General features: G+C 43.4%; 1 protein-coding gene across 2 annotated transcripts in view; it reads right to left on the minus strand.

Annotated features, from left to right (window-relative positions):
• The window catches only part of LOC111870344 (chaoptin), a 568027-nt gene that overhangs the window by 340699 nt on the left and 210804 nt on the right, over positions 1 to 16524 (minus strand). The window lies entirely within an intron of this gene.

Consider the following 16524-nt stretch of genomic DNA (forward strand, 5'->3'; position numbering starts at 1 on the left):
GGGCTTTGCCACTTGACTTGCCGCGGAGTTCCTTGTCAAATCCGGAGATTTCGATTCTCGAGTTCAGGGGAACGGGAATCAGTTCATCAGGATTTGCAGTTTGCTGCATTTCCGTCTCCTCAGCTGTACGACTGATGGATGACTCAAACTCTGAAGTGCAAACACAGCCGCGCCCTCCTAATTAGATGTCTTCTGCATTTCTGCTTCGCACATATAATTTCTTGAACTGAAGACATCGATATTTCTATCAATTTTGAGGCGCTAGGCCAAGCCCCAAGCTGGGCTGTTACTACACCGGCATTTTCTTACAGGGACTGGACAGCTGCAGAATTGGATTCAGTCAGGACAGCCGGTCTCCAGGGCAAGAATCGAACGCGGAACTATCAGGATAAGAACATGAAGTACCCAGTGGTCCTCAATGGCTGTTGCAAATTAAAATTAACTGCAAGATAAGCGAGACAGATGTAGCTAGACCACTTCCACACTGCAGCAGGACTAGTCTTGATGCTCGTCCGGTTTTCATCCAGAGACTCAACAGAGGTTAAAAGCACTCGAAAATGAAATTCTGAGAAAGATCTTTGGAGCTAGGAAAGACAGGCTAATCATAGAATCAAAAGTTTTATAATTAAGCTCTTCTATAGTTTCTACCTATCGTATTAATCGTATTACTGCTCGTATCTATGCTGTGTTCAGTCCTTCTTGAAAAGCTGACGGTTCCTCAGTTAAAGCACAAATTCTCCGCTCTCTGTTAAACCCGAATGTTCATCACCGCTTTCATAAGAGTTCACCAGAGGACCCTATTCTCAGCCACCTGAGTCCAATACATATCACATCTTATTTACTGGAAGCACGTTTTAATGTTATCCGCTATCTACGTCCAGATCTACCAAGTTCATGTTGTAATGACCTAAATTTTAACGAGTTTTTTATCTCCGCAGTGTGTGCTACACTCAAAATCATTGCTTTCTTTATCCCCTCTGCCTATTTCAGGTGACGTATGCGTGTTATGACGTTTTCAATAAGGCATTTTATCCGAAGTTTTGTCAATTCCCCAAACTCAGATTCGAATATTCTGCCCAGCCCACTGTTGCTTCATACAGCCGACTCCACGCAGCTGAGCCCTTCACGAGAGGCTGCCAATTATGCAGCAAATCAACAACTTCCCAACAGTTTATGGAACCCGTAGGTTCATTGACGTGTTCACAACAGCCCTCCGCTGGTCCGTATCATGAGCCAGATCAGTCCAGTAGATACCATTCTACCCTATCTCTGTAAGAGCTATTTTGAACTACTCTCCCGCTTTTAGTCTGGAGGGACTGAGAATAATCACGAAAAATTGTATTGAAAACAGTCGGTTTTCCATCCGAGATTTGAACAGGGCGTCTCCCGAGACCACAACAGAAGAATTAACGTTAGTGTCTGCTTACTACACACAGACGCGTTGATTGATGGATAATATTAAAATGAATCTTGGGCAAAACCTTGACTGTAGTTGTGGACTGAATTCAAGTGACTGCGAAGGCAGGGTTTTGTTGATGCTAAACCCACAACAGCAGAAAATTTCTTGACACGAAGAGCAACTATTAATTCACAAGGAAGACCCCTGTACCATGAAGTTAGGTACCGGGTTATCAAACACAAATGTTTATAAAATGGCGTTCTCGTTGCCTAACCGTGGCACAGAAGAATAATTCTGTGTTAGCGGAAGTCATGCAGGAGAAGAAACAAAGAGGAGGCTGTGATACAGTCACGATGGAACAGCACGAAACAAGGACGCAAGGGACGCATGTAAAGTGTTAACAGTTATACTTGAAATACGCACAAGTCGTCTTTCCTTGAATCTCTTGTCTTTCAGAAACAGGGCAATATTAAGATAAGTGACACATTTTACCCATGTTAGGTGGGTTCCTTGTCACTACAGCATGGCGCGTTCTCAGGTTGCGGGTGAAGAAGACAGCTTCCAGTTCGGGAAAGTAGCGAATATATTGAATAAGCAGTCGCGGATAGCTGACAAGGGTGGTTCTCCAGTTTGGATGTTGGGCATGAAGCTAAGAACTCGTCACCGTAAAAAATAGTCTTACGAAATTTCATTCAAAATATAGCCAACGAAAAACAATTGGATCAAGTAAGCGAGAAATCAAAGGAAACCAGAGGCCGGAGAGCTGTTTCCGGTCCATAACGGCAAGGATATAGGCTCGATTGTGAGGACAGAGCAGATCTCTGTCAGTTTCAACAGAAATCTGTCAACTGCTTTGGGAGGGAAACAAGTGAGCCTGGTGACAGAGAAGCAAGCACTGCTTGCCCGGTATGGTTTCATTTCACGCACTACCCACAGGAGGAATGTGCGAGCAGACTGAACGTCAGACATCCCAAGGGCGAATACCATTCGCTTTCGCGTAGGCAACACCGGAAAATCAATGTGAAGCCGCTACCGCCGCGGTTATGGGAATATTTATTGCTGCAACGGTTATACGAGGGCAACCAGAGTTTGTGGGGTGCACAGATACGCGCCACAGCAATGCAACCGCGACGGCGCACTGAGTGTCACCATAAATATGTCTATTAATTCCGTGTTCATAAAACTATTTTGTACCATCATCATAATCATTAGTTCTCTGAGAACCGGCGTCTTCTACAGAAGATACAACTAGTTTCCTCCACTCATTTGTTCACTCCCAGAAGTCCCACCGTCCTCCCATCTCAGATTTTGACTTTCAATTTACCTACCCCCTCACGTCTGGTATGAGACACTTTCTTAACCATCCTACTATTCTCCTTACATACAGAGTGATTCATATAGAACCGGCCCGACGAAATGAACTGTAATATAAAATATACCATACAGATATTAAAGTAATTTACACATATCTTATCTTGGATTGTGTGCCGTGATCAGAGCAGGTGTTGAAAGTGACCGCCGTTTTCATGTAGGCACTAGAAACACTCGCTGTTCAACAGTGTACTCCATAACTGTCGCCTGCCCACTGCAGACACGTTTCGGGATTGTCCTTGACCTTGCAGCATAAGGGCTGCCACTTGCAGGATCATGCGCACACCATTCGACTCAGCACGGCCCACGGATTATTATGTCGTAATTGTGAGCGGTTATATGAATCACCTACGGAATTATTAGCAAATTCATCGGGCCGGTTCTTTACGATTCACCCTGTATTATACTGTCACGTACTTTGGGGGTGCGACTATAGACGGGGTTTGGATTGGGTAATGAATTTACTGACAATTTATACAATAGCTGGTCGTCGCACTTCAAGTTTCACCGTTACACATAAACACACACACTAGGGTTATCAGTCGTCACTAGTCGTATCCTGACAACGGATTTTAACAGTCACACTGTAACTACGCACTCAAAATATCACTGTACTACAGTACACATGACGTCTTCTCTTGACAGCCTAATTTATTCTTCACAACTGCGCGGCTCATTCTCAGCTGAACTGGATCGCCATCTCTTCTCAGCCTCCTCTGAACGTCTCAACTGCATTCCCATCCAACTCTCAGTTGAAGTCAGAGTTACTTTACGACTGGCTGTTTACCGCCAATTAGTTCCTTTTAGGGTAAGCCCCTTGAGACTCAAGACCCAGAGACTTTTTCAACTGAGCCATTGCGGTAATAGTCCTTATGTAACATCCTCTCTGTCGAGAAGTTGGGTTTATCTCCTATGAACATGCCTGGCCTTCCGTCAAGTGTGACTCTCCGACGGTCAGTCGGCCAGTCTGTCTTCGAGTAAAGCACCCATCTGGGGATTACGAACAGATTTTTATTATTGTCAGACAACTGAGGGTTTGTTCATATGGGGCATTCTTTCTGACGAAAGGACGGATCTGTCGTTTACAATTTCTGATCCTCGCCAGCGCAGTCGAGACTTCCATTTTCGTCGCCTCCTACGACTAACACCATTCCCTAATAATTCCTCCATTATTGCTTTCGTATTTGTTGCGACTGAAAACTGTTTAGGGAGCCGTTGCCTAACACTATTCCGGATTTCAGGCGTCATGTCACAATATGTCCAACCCAGCTTGATCTATTTGTTTGTATGTATTTAGTAATATTCGGCTCATTAAATAGCTCATAAAATTTATGTTTATGTTTGTTCCTCCATGTACCATTATCCTGCACTGCTCCAAAATGCATCTGAGAACTTGTCTTTCAGATAAACCTAATGGCCTTTCATATCCGTCTTGGGCAGCACCCAGGTCTTAGACCCACATGTTACTATTTTGTATCAAGTAACAAAATTATCTATTAAGTTCTGTCCCTACTGTGAGGCTCACGTATTCATACAACTAAGCAGGTATCTTTAAAGGGCCTTAGTAAAATCTGGGTTCCACATAGGTACAAGAATTGTCTGAGAGCTCGGAGAGACTAAAATTGTCTTCATCAAGGTAAAAGCCTACAGTTAACACTCTCAGTAGCCTAATACTTCAAGGAAAATGATTTAATATCAGAGTAAAAACAGCTGAGAACTCGACGTATGATATCGGTATTTTTAACTTAAGTTTTCGTAGTATTAACTTTCCTTACCTTCTCGAATATTCGTTCCAGCCCTAAATGTTATCAAATTATACTTTCAGGATGGCGTTCAACACCATCTCCCATGAATAACACCATGATTATTCAATTGTCTCGTTTATACACTATACTAAAGTTCACATGCTGACGCTAAAAAAAATTCACTGAATACACACGATACACTGAAACAATAGACTATTCCCTCTCTCGTGATCCGATACATAATTTGCATCAATGCAATGTGTTGCCATTCCATAAGTCACCGCTATGTTAACATCAAATTGCATATTTGGAGAGCTTTCATCGTTATATTAAATACAAGTAGACAAGCTGTGGCAAAACAATTTACTTTAGGAACTTCGCCTCACGCAAATAGTCAGAGTGGTAATTCGACGATAAACACTGCTCACAATTCAGGAACTGCCGGTACAGCCACTGCACATAAATACTGCCCCTTTCCTCCTCTCTCAACACTGTACAGTTTAGCTCCTATTTTCTTTTCCTTGGCCTAGGCCTACCTCCATGAACTTCTCCGTTCATTTCGGTTTTTCTAGATCTTACACATTCGGCAGGACTCCTTGGGCGGGTGATCAGCTCGTCGCAAGGCCTCTACCTGTACACAAACAGAGAAAAACGCACACAAACATCCATGCCCTGAGTGGGATTCGAACCCATGATCCCGGTTTCCAAGCGAGCGAAGACAGTGCATGCCTTAGACCGCTCGGCTACCATGACGGCAGTTTAGTTCCTATACAGGAATCAAATTAATATTGGGGTCTAATCCGAGTCAATAGGCCAGGCGGGGGAACTGAGGCAGCGCATGGCAGCAGGAGCGGGATTCAGGTCGGAGTTCTGGAAGTGAACTACTGAGCACCTAGGGAGAGACCTGCCCCAGTGGCACTTTGTTTACTTTGCACAGCAAACATACTGCAGCCTCCACGTCTACTGTAACCTATGGCAAGACCTGTCAGACAGGAAATATTCCAAGTAAATACCCGAACACAAAGAAAGAGGCAGACTCGAGTGCGCCTGGAGAGATGGAGGAGGGAGGTGTTCATAATAGCGCACATTTTCTTGTGAGATATCGAAATTGTGGAGTGCCAACACGTTTGTATTGTGATATACGGCTCCAGCGAGCAGGTTTATGCATCGTTTTTCATCATCGACAAAAAACGTACTGGTACTCTGTGGAAAGCAGATAAAAATAATCCTCCCGCAAAGGTTTGTAATGAAAAAGTTGACAAAACTTTTCCTGTGCGAGTTATATGGCCTGAATGTCGTATTAATATTTCATACGTTGTCAGTATAGCATCCAGTCAGGTGCATGCAAGGACGAAGCGAGAGAAGGAAGTTACGTCATTCACACAAAACGAGGTATACAAACGCGAGTATAAACATCCAGTTTCCTGTGAACAAGGAAATGAACTTCCAGGGACTGCCAGGAAATTTCTTGACAAGTTACGTGACTGTCAGTTTCTCAGGGAGGTTACGTTTCATACAGGTAGTTACAAATACACTTCATATATGACATTTGTTTTGAAAATGTGGCACAGTTCAAATTTTTGGACACGACATTAACAAATCAAATTTTGATTCAAGAGAAAATTAAGAGGAGACTGAAATCGGGTAATGCCTGCTACCATTCAGTCCAGGACCTTTTGTCTTTTCGAATGCTGTCTAAAGAGTATATATTAAAATACACAAAAGTATAATTTTGCTTGTGGTTTTGTATGGGTATGAAGTTAGTTATTTGAGAGTGTGGGTTTCCCCATGCACTTAGACCAGTATTGGTCCACTGTGCTTCCCTCTATGATATTCTACCAGTCTCTATACCCTACCGATATTGGTGCGTACCATCAGTCCCGCCGAGCCAGCGAGTTCGCCTCCACTGGCTTGGTGGTGTCTATAATGCTTCCCCAATCTATCAGAGGCATTAGAGACTACTGTTGGGCGGAAAACGTCCTTGAATTTGGCTCAGTGACCTCCTTTGGAGATATGAGGTTCTTTTACGTGCCGTAAAGCTACGACACGGGCAACACACGGCTGGCAACAAGGGGTCACCTCCACTGAGATAATTATTTAACACCTGTGGAATGATTTCCGTGTTTGCGCATTTGTAAATATGTCCCTCTACTTAATTAGTTACGTATTATGCCATCATTCTTGAATTCGGCACTAGATTGAGGTGGGCAGTCAGCTGCACACACCGGCTGCTTTACCCCCCGAGAAAAGAGCCACCCGTTACCCATTGGTTAGGAGGCTGTGTGGGCCGCAGAATTTGCCTGAACGCTGTGAAGAGAAAAATATTTCACTGCCCGCAGTCCGTCACTATACCGACTGAGCTATCCCGGCTCCGGCTGTGCATTAATCAAATGAATTAATGACGCCATCTAGTGCCGAGTCAAGAAACGTGGAGTTATACCTTCACCCCTCCATACGTCTTCATGGCTATGAACCTCAACTAATTAACATCTCTTTACAACAGGATTTTCTGTTAAAATTCTCTTTCTACCATGCATGCTACATATAATACCATATTAGTCTTCTTGATTTGAAGACTACAAGTCATGTTCCCGGGTACTCAATTTTTTTTCAGTTTTCCTCCATTTTCTCCCGTCTCTTTCGGACCAGAACGTGCTCGGCAATTTGGTCTCAGCTACGTCTCCAATTTGATCAGTTATTTGGGAAGCAAATGCATAAACCGAATACGCTTTCTATGTGACAACAGAAGTAGAGTGACTTTCTCTAGTGATATTTCCACGTCAGCTCTACTGCAGCTGCGACGCGCGACAGGCAACACCGAGAACATGTAGTTTACATGACAAAGGACCTCTCCAAATTACGATGTCTCAGCTACTCTCAAACTCATTACTACGCTGATATGCATGACGCTGTTTCGTGGGAAAATCGATACACTGCAACTAGACACTTTGTCACGTGGTGCAGTGTCATATCTTGCTGACGCTGGGGGCTGCGGGGGGGGGGAGCTGCGTCTGATGAATTAACAAATCATGTCTTGAAGGGTGAATAACAGCTAATACAGTGTCTGAACACAAGTTCCGCCAGTAAGACGACTACCCTGAAACAGAGACTGACGATCAGAGTGGCCGCGTTTTCTAAGGCATGATCTACGTATCTTCACTCGCTCAAACGCTGGGATCGTGGGTTCGAATCCCACTCAAGGCATGGTTGTCTGTGTATGCGTTTATTCTGTGTTTGTGTTGTTCTGTATGTAGGTGACGGGATGTTCCCCCGTCCAAGAAGCCCTATCACTGTGTGAAATATTACGAAATTGAAGAAGCCAGGACACATGAAAGGGCTGTAGAATGAATGAAACAGGAGTAACCATCGGTAATGTTCTCTGCTCTCATTTGTGTTCGGTCGAAATTTCGGCTAGTAAATCGGCTCTAATGACAGATAATGTTCCTTGTTTTCCTAAGTACCTCCAAGCAAATGTCAGCACAATTACATCACAACTGCTTCCTATCAAATCCTATTAAGTCATCAGACATTCTGCCATCCGACGCAAAACTGTCTGATATGCTTATTACGTTTATTACATTGTTCACAAACAGAAAGGATTCAACAAATCCTGGTCGCTTAAAATCTTCGTTGTCACACGGTACTTTCTGAAAGAGTTCTAAACGACTGCAATATTATACGTCATCATTTTAACCCTTAACTCCCAGTGGTTCTAAGTATACTACTTGCTATAACACATTGTAACACTGTATTCTGCCCACACAGTATACGTATTCGTGTGTTTCGTGCTGTTCTCACGGTACACAGTAATTATTCCTCGAAATAATATTAACATGTTGATCTGTGTAGTGGAGATGTAACCTGTCTTCTGTAAAGTGAGAACTGGACTTTTATACATTATACAAACTAAATTTAGGAGTCAGGATAGCGCAGTCGGTATAGCGGCTGGCTACGGGCTGGACGACGGAGGAGTCAGAGTTCGAGTCCAGGTAGGGTCAACAATTTTCTCTTCTCTATGTCTTCCAGACCGGTTCTAGGGCCCACCCAGCCTCTTATCCAATGGATACCCCTGGAAGTAAAGAGGCCGATGCGTGAAGCTGATCATTCACCTCCAACTAGTACCGAGGTCAAGAAAACGTGGATCTATTCATCCACTCCACCATACGCCTTCATGGCGTCTGTTTAATTAATTAAGTACTGGGACAACTTCACCTTCATAATGTGACACATGGGCCGTTTCTATAACAACAGAGGAATGTCCATGAACATTCTCACGGCAACAAATACAGGTAACAATAGAAGAACTACCGTTTCTATGCTACGGCAGGTAAATACTCCCTTAACGTGACAACAATATTGGGGAAACTGTGTTTTCTATGTGGTTTGGCCAAGCAAACGCACGGAACAATAGGACGTCTATTGCCAAACAAGGAAGCTGTGAACACCCATTCTCAACAAAAGACGATGTTTTCCGTGGAGTCCGTGCCGAGGATTTATCTTGAAGACAATCGGCGCTACGAGTCAGTCAGTCCTCGGTAGGAGAAAACCACGGGAAGTTTATAGTAGAAGTAGAATTTAGAAGTCAGCTTGTGAAGACTGAACCTGTGACTTTGCGCGTGCAGTAGCGCAGTGATATCTGGAGTGTGACAGTTATAGTTCTTGTGTTAAATCCGTTGCCAGGAAACGGATACGGAAACTTTTGCAGAGGAATAGTCATTGTTTAGATGTGTTACCTCGCAACGGCTAGTGTAAGCAGATATAGAAGGCTTTATTTATATGTTATAGTTACAGTAATCTTGAATGTGTTATAATTATTTGTAGTTACGATCTGTAAGTGGTCAATAAATCCAATTACCAATTCAAACCCCGTCTTTAGTTACTGATACACGTGACAATATAGACGAAATTAGGGTTTTAATGTGTAGGCTCTTCGGCTTGTACTTCCGATTGTATCATGACAAGAGCGGAGTCAACCGCCGCCAAACCATGGCGTCTGTTTTCAACTTACGTCATCGCTATTGAGCGTTGTGACTGGCAAGAGGAGGGATTTAAAATCGATTAGAACCACGCTGCATAATCGCTACAAAGGGTCCCTTTACTACAGGTTATTATTAACAGTGGGCTCCAGTCACAGAGCGAGCGCGTGAGGCTTCGTAACATGTACATTTGTATATGCTGGAACCTGTATCAAGAAGGGAACTCCTGGCAAATTGTATGCCTCGCGTGGTACGGCCTCCAAGCTATATCATATCGGAGTGCACAGACGTGAGTTATAATGAATGCATTTACAATTCTATTCGAAAACCAATGTTTTTTTCTTTATATATTATAGGAAATAGACGCTGACCACTCACCTCCAACTAGTACCGAGGTCAAGAAAACGTGAACCTATACATCCACTCTCCCATACGCCTTCATGGCGTAGTACTTAATTAGTTAAGCGTAGGGATAATTTTACCCTTTTCTGGACGGCGCAGTTGGTTGCAGTATAAGAAAATTAAAAAAAAGAAGCACTCATAATATCTCTTTTGTAGGATTTGAGGTTCTCACAGCGGTGGTTATGAAGAGTTCTATATTCTGGGATATAACACAGTGTAGTCCGTTGAAAGTCAGCCAAAGTTTGGGATTAACATCACTTCCACCATCTTCAGGGTAGAAAAACAAACCAGTCAAGAAACCAGCGTGAAAGTAGATGGCAAGCAGAAACGCCCGTTGATTTTCAACGGACTACACGGCGTTATATCCCACAAGACAGAACTTTTAATCAAGATTTCTGTTTTGATTCTCACTAAAACTGCGATTTTTTTTATTGCTAGTGGGGTGGGACTAAGTCCCTTGTACTGCGGCCACTTCTGGTCTATTGTACCAGCCCCAGACGATAGGTGAGGGTGATTGTGGAGCAATTGGTGGAATAAAGATTGGCAGGGGAAACCGAAGTACTTGTAGAAAACCTGCCCAGTGTCACTTTGTCCACCACAATTCCCACTTGACCAGACCCTGGATCGAACGCGGGTCGCCGCGGTGGGAAACCAGCGAATAACCGCTTGAGTTATGGCGCTGCCCAAAACTGAGAAACTTGAGGAGAAAATATGTTTGACTTAAAACATGAATCTCATTCTCTCCATGTCCTTCGAAAAATGTTCGCTCCTATAAATGTAGCGAGAGAAGAACAGAATGCACTTGGGCCTCCATGTGAAGTGTTAAAGACATCCTATGCAAGTGAAAACTGTAATTATTCTACAAGTTTTAGTAGAATGCTCCAGTACCATATCTCACGTAAATCCACCGGTGGCCATAGAGTTTCATCACGTGTGCAGACAGACAGACAGACAGGCGGACAGTCGGATTGAGAGAACTTGGGAGGGGCTCTTCGGAGATTCGAACGAGCCTCAAATCATTCAAAAGCCTGCAGTAAATTCACAATAAGGCACTAACTCAGTCGCTCAAAACAACAGAATCCTTAATGAGCAGATGATAGTTGCTCATCTGATGAAGAAATACTCTAACTTTCTCGAAACCCAGAACTTAATTTACCACATTCAGAACAGGCGTCACATTTTACCACACTGAGCTAGCTGCATCCGCTCCACCTTCACATTATACATTGTGACGTGCGGCCTGAAAGTCAGAAGTGCGCAGTCAGAAAAGCACAACAGAGACGTCTGTTGCTAGACAACGGATCGGTAGTCATGTTTCTTCTACAGTAAGGATCAGTGAATACATCGTTGCCTAGGCCGTAATTGTAAACACGGTCCCGTGACGACGCGTATATAAACAGACTGTTACCACGGATATGAAAAAAGAGCTCTTTAAGGTGATTCCTATCCTAGCCGCCTAGCAGGGACAAAAAGGAGGCCAGTTGAGAAGCCGTGAGTTCACACACTAACACGTGACAATATTACCTTCCGCTTCGAAAGTGGTAAACGACAGACCCGTCCTCTCTTCAGAGAGAGCTCCCAACATCAACAAGCCCATAAATTTCTGACAGTGATAAAAATCTGGTCGTAAGCCCCAAATGGGTGCTTTATTCCAAGACAGACTGACCGACGGACCGTCGGTCGTAACATAAGACTGAGACTCAGACTCAGCCGTGAGTTTAGAAGTGAAGTTGGAAGAAGAACCAGAATGCGAGAGAACACAGAAAGCGTGTGAATTGTTATAACCGAGTGTGAATTAAATAGTGACGTCAAATAAACCTAATCATCAAGACTAGAATCCACCATTAGTGACTCTACCCCTACACGTGACAATTTTGTGTCACAAGTGGAGAACGCTGAGTATAATATTGTTCTCCATCTGTCCTGATGTCATTCATGTCTCTGTTTACTTCATGTTTCCGGAATAAAATGTCATATTGCGACATGTTGACCCGTTGCTAGGCAACAACTGTGAACCAAGCATCTACAGAACAGTCGTTGTTAGGTAACGGTTCCGCCAACAGACACGAACGCAACAATTCCACTGCAACAGAGGAGAGGTGTTTTCTATGCGGTGTGTGTCGAGAAGTTATAAGCAGGAGGAGTCAGTCAGTGAAGTGGAGTTAGCCAGTGGAGTCAGTAAGGAGTTGGTTGGCATGTGAGTCAGTGATTTAAGACAGAGAACTGCTGGGGCAGCAGTCGTTGTGACTTGTTGCTGTTAGAAGCTGGGAGCTGAGGTCGGAGACCGTTCAGGAACTCAAAGGAAGCGAAAGGTCCGCCGTTGGAAGCCGGTACAAAGCAACGTCTAGTGAAGCCGTGACTGTGAACACTAATGCGTGTGTAATATTTAACTGTAAATTGTAGTCACGAACTTTATCAAAGAGTTCACTACGTCAAATTACGAAACCAAAACCCGTCTATAGTCACAATAAAATCACGGGACAATATGAATTTCTGGTCACAAATCGTGATGCCTTCCGCGCCCACATAATCCTATTTTATCACCTAATAATATTCGTCACGAAAAAAATTATTGGCGATTATGTGGAAAAATAAAGAAAGGTCTGGTGACTGAGGTGGTGTATTCGGTTTGTCAATAATAAAGCATGTTACTTTACAAGAAATTGTTGCTCATGACTTTCAGTACGACCTACGTCACTAACCGACAGTGACGCACTCTGGTTCCCTTGGCGGATGGACTATATAAAGTAGAATTAAACAAAAACAAAAAAACATTCAACGTCTATCTCTTATTAAATTTTTTGTTTTCCCACAACTGTTCAATAATAGACATACAGTAAGCCGCTACCTGGAAATGCTCTCCATTATAATCTTTCACTTAGGTAGAAGTTCTGCAGTAAGGGGGAGAAACTTCTGCATTATAAAGACAAAACAGCATATCCGGGAGTTACGTGAAGAAGCTGTCTGGTGGAACATCAAATATTTTGTTTAGGCCCGCGACGAAGTGACGTCAGTAGAGAAAAGAGGAAATCACTTCAGCGCAAATATCAACATGTTGGGAAGGAACAGAAGGAAAGCAGAAACGTCGAGATGAACATCTCACGGAAAGAAGCTGCTGTGCTGAGTTACGTGTCCCTCAGATAAGTGGCTAACGTACGAAGCGATGAGCCGTCAGTCTGGAAGAAAAGGATTTCAGTGAGCTGCTTGCAGATCACGCCTCTCTGTCACGCACACATCGGCTGGGTTTGCTGAGTGGCGGGGATTCTAGCAAGCAATAAATCTTTCTCCCTTAAATCTGGATTTTTCTTTACCCTACAGGCTTACGTGATAAGCGTCTGCATAAGCATATTGTCACATGTAGGGTGGTACGCGTGACGAAAATGAGGGGTTCTAGCTGGGATGGTTGGATTTATTAGCACCTTGTTTAAAAGTTCTCTTAATTACATTTAAATACAGCGCTATCGCTGACTTATATGCGCACGCACGCACGCAAACACGCGCACACACCGGTCTTGTCATGGTACCGCAGCTAAAACGCAGGAACTGTAAGAGTCTCACTGAATCACACATTCCAAGTGTTATACAGGACTAAGTCTTCTAATCATACTTAAAAGTCTTCACAGCTCTTCTAAGAACTTCCCGTGGCTGTCTCCTACCGAGAACTCAACTGCACTGCCAAAGTCACATCGCGGCTGACGGTCGGTCAGTCAGTAAGTCTTTGTGTCGAGCCCCGTCTTGGGCTCATGACCAGATATTTATTGTTTGGCAGTTACAGTTTTGTTTTTTGTGAGGCGCCCTCTCTGACGAGAGGACAGGTCTGCCTTTTGTATATGCTGCTGGCCCTTGCCAGCGCAATCTTTCCCGGGTCCGAGTCCCTTGTTACTCGCGAACATATTTTACTCTCTCAGATTTGAGACTTCCCTTTTTCGTCGCCTTCTATGACTCGCAGGGTCACGGTGTACGTGGTGTTATTCTCGTTATATAGCCTTTGCACGGACCACGCACAGGAAACCTAGTTCTGCTGTTGCATAAGGAAGACCACACAGAGAACAAATAACGTGATTTCTAGCCAGCGTCTTCATTGGTGCGCTCTTGTCTAGCAACGGGCAATAATATCTCTCTCTTGATACACCTTTCATTGTTGCCTTGTGTGTATTCCGTTGCGGGGTGGCCATCCACGTTACAATATCAAGTCTTTAGAGCTACTTATTTATTAATCAGTCGATTCCAAAGACAGCGCCCATAAATATGCTACTCCGACTGGAGACGAATGAGGAGGCACCACAGCAATGCAACATGCATCTCAATTTATTTTCTTACGAAACGAGATGTCGGAACTGAATTTATTTTCTTCCATATACACAAAACATTTCGTTATTAGAGCGTACAGTCGTTGCTATGCAACGACCTGGAAATATGCCAGACCCGTTTCTATTATTATTATTATTATTATTATTATTATTATTATTATTATTATTATTATTATTTTACTGCAATTGGGAGTTCACCAGGTGGCAGTAGAACTTACACTTATACAGACAAGGAGAGTATATAACATAAGGGAACAATACAAAACAAAATACAGTACAGAGAACAAGGTACACACAGTGCAAATCCAAACATATAAAGTTATAAAAGGGCACGAGTTATAAAAGGCAACGGTTCGGTAAAAACGTTCCGTTGCTAGGCAGCAGATCCTTAACAATGCAACAGTTGGAATTCAGCGATGGAAGAGAGATGATTTCTACGTGGTAGTATCGAGCAGTTATAAGTGAGACAAAGTAACATCAATTTGACTTTGACTTTGAGCTTAGTTCAATTGTGAGTCATTGGCCAGCCGGGAATGGCGTGAGAGCAGAAGCTGAAGAGCTGCAGTGTTAAAGCCGTTATGAGAAAACGATTAGTGAAGAGAGTGCAGGATGAAGAAGCCTTTGCCTGCAGAAGTAATTGATAAAATGTCGCGATTAACGATTGCGCTGTAATTACTTGTAGTTCCAAGGCGTGTGTATAAGCGGCCAATTAAAAAGTCACCAATCCAAACCCCGTCTATAGTCACTCATACACGCGACAATTCCATAATTTACAGAGAAATTTATGGGCATTCCAATATGTAAAAGAGTTCATAAGGATATACACGGGGAAGACTTTCCTTAAGAAGTGATAACTAATTAGCTAACTTCATGGAGCTGAGCCCTTCACGAAAAGCCGCCAGTTCTGTAGCTATTCAAGAAATTCCCAGCATTTTATGGAGCCCGTAGGTTTATTACCGTGTTCACAAGGGCCCTCCGCTGGGCCAGATCAATTCACTCCATACCATCCCATCATATCTCTCCAAAATCCTTGTCAATATTATCAACCCACCTATGTCTTGGTATTCCTCGTGGTCTATTTCCTTCTGAACTTTCCACCAATGTCCTTCCTATATGCAATCCTCTTCTCCCCATTCTTTCTACATGCTCTGTCCATGTCATTCTTCTTGACTTGCTCATTCTAATTATACTTATATAAGTTATGAAGCTCATCATTATGGAGTCTTCTCCGAACGCCTGTCACTGCAAACTTCTTCGGTCCAAATATTCTCCTCAACACCTTGTTCTCAAACACCCTCAGTCTATGTTCCTCGCCTAAGGTCAGAGACCAAGTTTCACATCCATACAGAACAACAGGCAAATTATAGCTTTGCATTATCTAATCTCTGCATTTTATATAGCATACGAGAATAGTGAAGGCTGTGGACTGAATGATACCCTCTCGATCATAAAGCACAAATAATGAAGCTTTAACCGTCTCCTCCTTCCAGTGTAATACAACTCATACAGTGTAGCCATATCCTCAGGCCATTACTAGTCAGAGAACAGACACAAAACCATACTACACAACGTACTCCCATGCAACATACTCACGCTAGACAATTCGTCTCCATGCTAGTCTGAAACTGATTAAAACCCTGACAGATCGCGAGCTTACAAACTTTTGTATACAGAGCGTCTCATTATTATATGCCATCCTCGGTAGCGTAGTTGGTTGAGGCACTTGCTACAAGCCGGAAGGTCGTGGGTTCGAGTCCCGTTGAGGTCATTTGATTTTTCAATTGACTTATTCCTTCCAGCCGCACTATGGTCCTGGGGTCGACTCAGCCTCTAACAGAAATGAGTAGCAGGAAACTTCTGGGGGTAAAGGGCGGCCGCCGCGTAAGGCTGACATCACCGCCAGCTGTGAGCCTATTGTTAACAAAATGTGGGGGCTTCAACGTCTCACAACCCTATGGGACTCGACGGCCTGTTACAGGGACAGCTTTACCCATACATTAGAGAACGGTTACCGTTCATCACAACAAACGAAGAATTTCCTATGAATACGTGCCCTGAGGGCCTCCCTTAAAAATGTTAGCTACTCTACTTTCAAGTTATATAATCCGACTTTAANCGCAGTCATCCATGGTTGAAGGGGTTCGAACCCACGATCCCAGCGTTTGAGCGAGCGAATACAGTTCGTGCTTTAGACAGCGTGACCGCTGTGATCGTCTCACACCTTAAATACGTCTTTGAATTTCTCTGTTTCTGTATTTGAAGGTGATAAATGAAAGAGCTTTCAATAATTTGTTTTATTTTTACTTTATTACAAACGCTGC

This window comes from Cryptotermes secundus, unplaced genomic scaffold (genome assembly GCF_002891405.2).
Source record: "Cryptotermes secundus unplaced genomic scaffold, Csec_1.0 scaffold391, whole genome shotgun sequence".
Lineage (NCBI taxonomy): Eukaryota > Metazoa > Arthropoda > Insecta > Blattodea > Kalotermitidae > Cryptotermes > Cryptotermes secundus.